Source organism: Sminthopsis crassicaudata, chromosome 2 (assembly GCF_048593235.1).
Source record: "Sminthopsis crassicaudata isolate SCR6 chromosome 2, ASM4859323v1, whole genome shotgun sequence".
NCBI classification, from domain to species: Eukaryota; Metazoa; Chordata; class Mammalia; order Dasyuromorphia; family Dasyuridae; genus Sminthopsis; species Sminthopsis crassicaudata.
Genome location: NC_133618.1, coordinates 612,664,800 through 612,673,726, shown reverse-complemented (window position 1 = coordinate 612,673,726; position 8,927 = coordinate 612,664,800). Strand labels below are relative to the sequence as shown.

At 35.7% G+C, this 8,927-nt stretch overlaps 1 pseudogene; it reads left to right on the top strand.

Annotated features, from left to right (window-relative positions):
• Nucleotides 1–861: 861 nt before the first annotated feature.
• Nucleotides 862–1,329, top strand: LOC141553769 (large ribosomal subunit protein uL23-like; annotated as a pseudogene).
• The last annotated feature ends 7,598 nt before the right edge of the window (nt 1,330–8,927 follow it).

Here is an 8,927-nt window from a genome sequence, read left to right as displayed (position 1 = left end):
GTGAAGCCACTAGGTACAGGGATGAGGCTAACTGACTCTAAAGGGGGAGGGAGAATGATGGGGAGAAATTTACCAAGTTATAGCTAGAGGGAAGAAAGAATACCCATAAAAGTATTATGGTATTATTAGCACCCTGAAATTAGATCCAATCTCCTCCTATTTCAAGCTCTTTTTAAGATCTCAAGACCAATAAGAGAACTATAGTAAACTATAGGACATTTTTGTCTCCTATGAGACAATGCTTTCACCTTTCTTAAAAACAAACCAACAAATAAGACTGCCTATCAGGCTGGTCCTGCTATATTAAAAGAATCAAAAGGGAGAAAAGAGGTGGAAAGACATAGAACTGGCTCTCCCATTAATACACGACTCAGTGTGTTGGTTTATTTCCTGCCTTGATGTTAGGAGCCTGTGATCATTCTTTTTATTAAACTTTTTAATAATAGCTTTTATTTTCAAAATATATGCAAAGATAGTTTTCAACAATCACCCTTGCAAAAGCTTGTATTCAGTATTTTCCTTCCTCCCTTCCCCCTATCTCCTCCCCTAGACAGCAAGTAATTTATATATTTTTGCTGAGCTAATTAGGGTTAAGTGACTTGTTCAAGGTCACACAGCTAGGAAGTATTAAGTGTCTGAGGCTGGATTTGAACTCAGGTCCTCCTGACTTCAAGGTCAGTACTTTATCCATTGTGCGGTCTAGCTGCCCCATTTTTCTATATAGTTTAGAAAAGAGGTCTTTATCAGAGCCCTTGGATGTAAACTTTTCCCCCCAGTTTTCTGCTTCCCTTCTAATCTTAGCTGCATTTACTGTTTGCACAAAACCTTTTTAATTTAATGTAATCGATTCTTTCCCTCCAGATGGTGCCAAAGGTGAAGAAGGAAGCCATTGTCCCCTCCAAGACAGAAGTCAAGTCCAAGGCCTTGAAAGCCAAGAAGGCTGTGTTGAAGAGTGTTCATAGCCACAAGAAGAAGACCCAAACATCCCTCACCTTCCAGTGACCCAAGACACTAAGACTTCAGAGGCAGCCCAAATACCCTTGGAAAAGTGCCCCTCGGACAAACGAGTTTGATCATACTATCATCGTTTCCCTTGACCACTGAGTCTGCCATGAAGAAGACTTAGGACAATGACACCTTGGTCTTCATTGTGGGCATCAAAGCCAACAAGCAATAGATCAAGCAAGCAGTCAAGAAGCTGTACAACATCGATGTGGCCAAGGTCAACACACTGATCTGGCTTACTGGAAAGAAGAAGGCCTATGTTCGCCTTGCTCCAGACTATGATGCTCTAGATGTTACCAACAAAATTGGAATCATCTAAGCTGTGTCCAGTTTTCCCACTTCACCTACAATAAAAAAGTTTTTCAATTAAAAAAATTTAATATAATCAAAATTATCCATTTTGCATTTCTTTCTTTTTTTTCTTGTGCTTTTTCATTCCCTATATTTTATTTTTTTTAATTTTCTTTTTTATTATAGCTTTTTATATACAAAACATATGCATGGGTAATTTTTCAACAATGACCCTTGCAAAATCTTCTGTTCCAACTTTTCCCCTCCTTCTCCCCACCCCTCCCCTAGATAGCAGGTAGTCTCATACATATTAAATATGTTAAAGTATATGTTAAATACAATATATATATATATATATATACATATTTATACAGTTATCTTGTTGCACAGGAAAGATTGGATTTAGAAAGAATGTAAAAATAACCTGAGAAGATAAAAACAAAAATGCAAGCAAACAGTAACAGAAAGAGTGGAAATGTTATGTTGTGGTCCATACTTATTTCCCAGTGTTCCTTTTCTGGGTGTAGCTGATTCTATCCATCATTGATCGATTGGAACTGAATTAGATCTCTTTGTCAAAGATATCCACTTATATCAGAATACATCCTCATACAGTATCATTGTTGAAGTGTATAATGATCTCCTGGTTCTGCTCATTTCACTCAGCTTCAGTTCACGTAAGTCTCTCCAAGCCTCTCTATATTTATCCTGCTGGTCATTTTTTACAGAACAATAATATTCCATAACATTCATATACCACAATTTATTTAGCCATTCTCCAATTGATGGCCATCCACTCAGTTTCCAGTTTCTGGCCACTACAAAAAGGGCTGCCATAAACATTTTTGCACATACAGGTCCCTTTCCCTTCTTTAATATCTCTTTGGGATATAAGCCCAATAGTAACTCTGCTGGATTAAAGGGTATGCACAGTTCGATAACTTTTTGAGCATAGTTCCAAATTGCTCTCCAGAATGGTTGGATGCATTCACAATTCCACTAACAATGCATCAGTGTCCCAGTTTTCCCACATCCCCTCCAACATTCTTCACTATCTTTTCCTGTCATCTTAGTCAATCTGACAAATGTGTAGTGGTATCTCAGAGTTGTCTTAATTTGCATTTCTCTAATCAACAATGATTTGGAACACCTTTTCATATGACTAGAAATAGTTTCCATTTCTTCATCTGAAAATTGTCTATTCATATCCTTTGAACATTTATCAACTGGAGATTGGCTTGATTTCTTATAAATTGGAGTCAATTTTCTATATATTTTGAAGATGAGACCCTTATCAGAACCTTAAGCTGTAAAAATATTTTCCCAGTTTATTGCTTCCCTTCTAATCCTGTCCACATTAGTTTTATTTGTACAAAAGTTTTTTTAACTTAATATAATCAAAATTTTCTATTTTGTGATCAGTAATGACCTCTAGTTCTTTGGTCACAAATTCCTTCCTCCTCCACAGCCAGTTTGCACTTCATAATGTTCTCTAGTTCTTCTTTGACCATAAATTCCTTCCTTCTCCATAGATCTGAGAGGAAGACTATCCCTTGTTCTCCTAATTTGCTTATAGTATCACCCTTTATGTCTAAATCATGAACCAATTTTGACCTTATCTTGGTAAGGTGTTAGGTGTTGGTCAATGCCTAGTTTCTGTCATACTATTTTCTAATTTTCCCAGCAATTTTTGTCAAATAGTGAGTTCTTATCTCAGAAACTGGAGTCTTTGGATTTATCAAACAGGTGCAGCTAGGTGGTGCAGTGAATAGAGCACCAGCCTGGAATTCAGGAGGACCCAAGTTCAAATCTGATCTCAGACACTTAACACTTCCTAGCTGTGTGACCCTGGGCAAGTCACTTGACCCCAGCCTCAGGAAAAAAAGAAAAAAAAATATTTATCAAACATTAAATTATTATAGTCATTGACTTGTGAACCTAACTTATTCCACTGATCAAATAACTATTTCTTAGCTAGTACTAAATGGTTTTGATGATCACTGCTTTATAATATAGTTTTAGGTTTTAGGTTTGGTACAGGTAGGCCACCTTCATTTGCATTTTTTCCATTAATTCCCTCGAAAGTTTTGACTTTTTGTTCTTCCAGGTAAACTTTATTATTTTTTTCTAGATTTGTAAAATAATTTCTTGGGAGTTTGATTGGTATGGCACTAAATAAGTAGATTAATTTAGGTAGTATTGTCACTTTTATTATATTCACTTGGTCTACTCATGAGCACTTGATATTTTTCCAATTGATTAGGTCTGACTTTATTTGTGTGGAAAGTGTTTTATAGTTGTGTTCATATAGTTCCTGACTTTGCCTTGGCAGATAGATTCCTAAATATTTTATATTATCTACTATGACCTTAAATGGAATTTAAAGTATCTCTGTATCTTTTGATGCTGAACTTTGTTGGTAACATATAGGAATGCTGATGATTTATATGGATTTATTTTGTATCCTGCAACTTTGCTAAAGTTGTTCATTGTTTCTTGTAGTTTTTTAATTGATTCTCCAGGATTCTCTAAATATACCATCATGTCATCTGCAAAGAGTGATAATTTTGTATCCTCATTATCTACTCAACTTCCTTTAATTTCTTCTTTTATTGCTAAAACTAACATTTCTAATACAATATTGAATAGTAATAGTGATAGTAGGCAACCTTGTTTCATCTGATCTTACGGGGAATACTTCTAGTTTATCCCCATTACATACAATGTTTGTTGATGTTTAGACAGATGTTAGTGATCATTTTAAGGAAAACCCCATTTATTCCCATGCTCTCTAATGTTTTTAATAGGAATGGATGTTATATTTTGTCAAATGCTTTTTCTGCATCTATTGATATAATTATATAATTTCTGTTTCTTTGTTTATTGATGTAGTCAATTATCCTAATAGTTTTTCTAACATTGAACCAGCTCTGGATTCCTACTTAAATCCTGGTATTAAGTTGCTGTAATCCCTTTGTTAATATTTTATTTAAGATTTTTGTATCAATACTCATTAGGGAAATTATTTAATTTTCTTTTTCTGTTTTGATCCTACCTGGTTTAGGTATCAGAACTACATTTGTGTCATAAAAGGAATTTAATAGGACTCCTTCTTTTTTTATTTTTTCAAATAGTTTTCATAGTATTGCACTTAATTTTTCTTTAAATATTTGGTACAATTCACTTGGAAATCCATCTGGCCTGGAGATTTTTTCTTAGGGAGTTCAGTAATAGCTTATTTAAGATCTTTTTCTAAAATGGGACTCTGTAAGTAATATATTTCCTCCTCTGTTAATCTGGGCAATCCATATTTTTGGAAGTATTCAGTATTTAGCTTATTAGATATTAGATTAGGAAGTAATTAGGTTATCAGATTTATTGGCATACAGTTGGGCAAAACAGCTCCTAATTATTGCTTTAATTTCCTCTTCATTGGTGGCAAGTTCACCTTTAAATTTTTGATACTGGCAATTTGATTTTCTTTTTTCCTTTTTCTAACCAAATTACCTAAACATTTATCTATTTTGTTTTTTTTTTTTCATAAAATGAACTCTTAATTTTGTTTATTAGTTCAATAGTTTTCTTACTTTCAATTTTACTAATCTCCCTTTTATTTTCAAAATTTCTAATTTGGTATTTGAGGGGTTTTAATTTGTTCTTTTGCTAGCTTTTTTAGTTGCATGCCCAATTCATTGATCTTTTCTTTCTCTATTTTATTCAAGTAAGCATCTAGAGATATAAAATTTCCTCTAAGAACTGCTTTCACTGCAACCCATAAATTTTGGTATATTGTCTAATTATTGTCATTCTCTGGATGAAATTATTGATTGTTTCTATGATTTGTTGTTTTATTCACTCATTCTTTAGGATTAGATTATTTAGTTTCCAATTAATTTTTGGTTTGTTTTTCCCTGGACCTTTATTAAATGAAATTTTTATTGTATCATCTGGAAAAGATGCATTTACCATTTCTGCCTTTCGGTATTTGATTTTGAGGTATTTATGCACTAATACATGGTCAACTTTTGTGTAGGTTCCATGTATTACTGAGAAAAAAAGCATATTCCTTTCTGTCCCCATTCAATTTTTTTCCTAAAGGTCTATCATACCTTTTCAAAAATTCTATTTACCACCTTAATTTCTTTCTTGTTTATTTTGTGGTTTGATGTATCTAGTTCTGATAGATTAAGATTGAGATCTTTCAGTAGTATAGTTTTGCTATCTATTTCTTCTTGCAACTCTCTTATCTTCTCCTCTAAGAATTTGGATATATGCACCACTTGGTGCATTTATATATATATGCATATATATACATATATATGTATTTAATATTGATATTACTTCATTATCTATGGTACCCTTTAGAAAGATGTAGTTTTCTTCTTTATCTCTTTTAATTAGATCTATCTTTGCTTTTGCTTGATCTGAGATCAGGATGGCTACCCCCGCTTTTTTTTAACTTTAGCTGAAGCATAATAGATTCCGCTACAACATTTTACCTTTACTCTGTGTATATCTCTCTGCTTCAAATCTGCTTCTTGTAAAAAATATATTGTAGGATTCTAGCTTTTAATCCAGTCTGTTACCCGCTTGCATTTTATGGGAGAGTTCATTCCATTCATATTCCATGTAGTCATTCTTAAAAGAAGTTCTGGATTGATAGGAATAAGGAGGAAACAGTCACAAAGATGAAGTGGGTTTGACAGAACACCTTATGAAAAATTCTTTCAATTAAACTGTAAGGAAGGAATGGAATGGGAACAAAGGACAAGAAAACCATGGAGAGATTGGAACAATGATGCATCTATTATCTTAGAGGAAAGTTGGTTAGATTTGTCCAGTTTTGCTATGGACAATGCCTACAAGTGCTTCAGTGAAGATGCTGAGTAGGGAGGCAAGCTTCTAATGATGAAGAGAACCCAGAAAAAAGCACTCTCTTATGCCAGGCCTAGGCCCATAAGTTACTTGTTATCTACAGACTCACTAATTCAAAAGCTTTCAGTGACCCCTGTTCCTCCAAACCGAACTCCTCCCATCCATTCAGAATCATCTGGAGTACCAAATTCTCATATCCTGCTATAGTTCTATCCACTTCCCATGAATGGCCATAAAAATCTGGGAACCTGCTCTTCTGTTTCTCTTCCCCTTCTCTCTGATTCCATTTAATTCTCTTTTTACCTTGTTCCTCTAGCCTGTCTGTAAGCATGGACACACACACACACACACACACACACACACACACACACACACACACATACACACACACACACACTATATCAGGAAACTAAAAACTATGACCTCCTGGTTGCCAAAAGTCCATCCAGTAAAGATGGGGTCAGGAGTTCATTTTCAGAGAGGAATCCAATTTGCCCTGATCTACGTCAAGTCAAATATTTTATTCCTGTATCCTCTGTTCAGCCTGCTGGGAGAAAGCATCTTTGGTGGGGTTCAATCTGACAGAGTCTCTAATATTGGTTAATCAGACTTTCTGACCCATAGGAAGGGAAATGTCTGCAGTTGGAGGGAAATGAAATTGTCAAACACAGTCCTTAAGGAAAGGGAGATTTATAAGGGATAACATACAAAAGCACAGGAATTAAACAAACAAACTCGGAAAGAGCACTTAAAAACTCAACCCAAACAATATATACCACACGCTAGGCTGGGCAGGTCATCCAGAGACCCCAAGTCTCCCAAAGCACCACCCAGTCTTAACTTGGCTTTGCCATTGTTCATCCCCCAACAGCCAAGGGCCTTCCCAGAACTTTCACAGGGCCGGAAGGTAAATGAAATGACTTCAGCCAAGGGAAAAAGTCAGAAGTCAAGAAAACCGCCCATCTACACAAATACTTCTTTCTCCCTGTGATGTCTGACTTGCCCCTGGCTCAGGAGAGGCGAATTTCTACCTTTCATTCTAGTCCCACCATTAGTTCAGAAAAGAGCCAACAATCTCAAGAAAAGACAAGGTCATAGGGTCAAAGGATTTTAGAGCTGAAAGGAACTCAGTTCAACTCCCTTCAGTTTATAGATAAACGGAGGCATAGAATCAACTTGTCCAAAATGACACAGGTTATAAGGGAAAGAAAAGAGTCAATATTTGAACCAAAGAATCATGGGACTTGGAGTTGTAGCTACAAGGGGACATGGGGATCAATTAATTTATCTCCTTCTTTTTTCAGAGGAGGAAATTATCAAAGGAAGTAGCCTGAGATCACACAGAGTCCATATTTGAAGCTAGACTGATTTCAAAACCATTGCCCTTTCTCCATTCCCTACAAAACCATCATTCCCCTAATGTCTCTAGAATATCCAAGCCCCCAGCATTGTGGCCTGGCCCATAGCTACAAGACCCCAATTTCTTCCCACCTGTACAACTATAAAGGTTGTTATCAATGTACCCCTGCATAACCACAGCAAAGATTTTGAACTCTGACCTCTCATTCTTCACAAATTTATTGAGAAGTGAAAGGAGGCTTTCCAGGTAAGTTTAAGTGCTAAGAACACTTCATTTGAAGTGGGGAGTGGTGAATTGTACTACTCACTAAGGGATCTGATTATTTCTTTGTTCACTGCCTAAGTAGAGTAAGGGACTTGCTAAACCCCTGGAACAGTTAGGAATACTTTCTTGGAGAAAGAGTACTAAATCCTATAGTCGTGGATGTTGAGATATAGGAAAGACTTCTGAATTGTTTGTCAGTGATTATTTACAAATAACAATCGCTAAAGTTTATATGATAAAAAATTGCTTCTCTTCCTTTGAATCATGAGTACAATAGAGTTTAGGAACTTCTGGTGATCATAAGCCTCACCTCTCTCCCAACCCTTTTTGAGAACTTTGAAGTAGCAAACTGGGATAAATTACATAACCTACTCTGGCTGTCCCAAAGGAAGAGGAAGATGGAAAAACAAGCAGAAGAGAACTTTCCTGAATCTCAATGGGATGGGTTGACATGAACAGGAAATATATTGTCCAGGTGCTAAAGGAGAAGGTAAATGGAAACATATTTTCTATGACCTGATATAGAATAAAAATTTTAAGCTTCTGTTATTGCCACTTACTACCTGTGTAACCCTGGCTGGGCAAGGCACTGAACTCTGCTTCAGTTTCCTCCTCTGTAAAATGAGCTGGAGAAGGAAACGGCAAACCACTCCAGTATCTTTGCCAAGAAAGTTCCAAATGAGATCAGGAAGAGTCAGGCATGACTGAAATAACTTAACAACAATAAAAATTGCTTCTAGTACAATATACAAACTCCTGATTTATAAAGCCCTTCATAGTCTGTCTCCAACCTATCTTTCCAGAGTGATTTTACATTAACCCCATCTTCAACCCCTAACACCTTTCTACATTACAAACAAATTGGTTGCCTTTGAGGTTCTTTGTACATGACCTTCCATTTCCTATCTCTCTTCCTTTCCTCTGTTCCTAGTACAGGTTATCTTCTTCCTGGTCACCTCAATGTCTTGGAATCTCCAGTGCCCTTTGAGTCATTTCCTACAAGATGCCTTTCCTGATCTAACTGGAAATTATTTTTAATTTATTTTGATTGCCAAGTGGATTTATTTATTTGTATATGTTATTTCCTGCCAATAGAATTTAAGCTCTTGAGGGCAGGAACTGTTTCACTTTT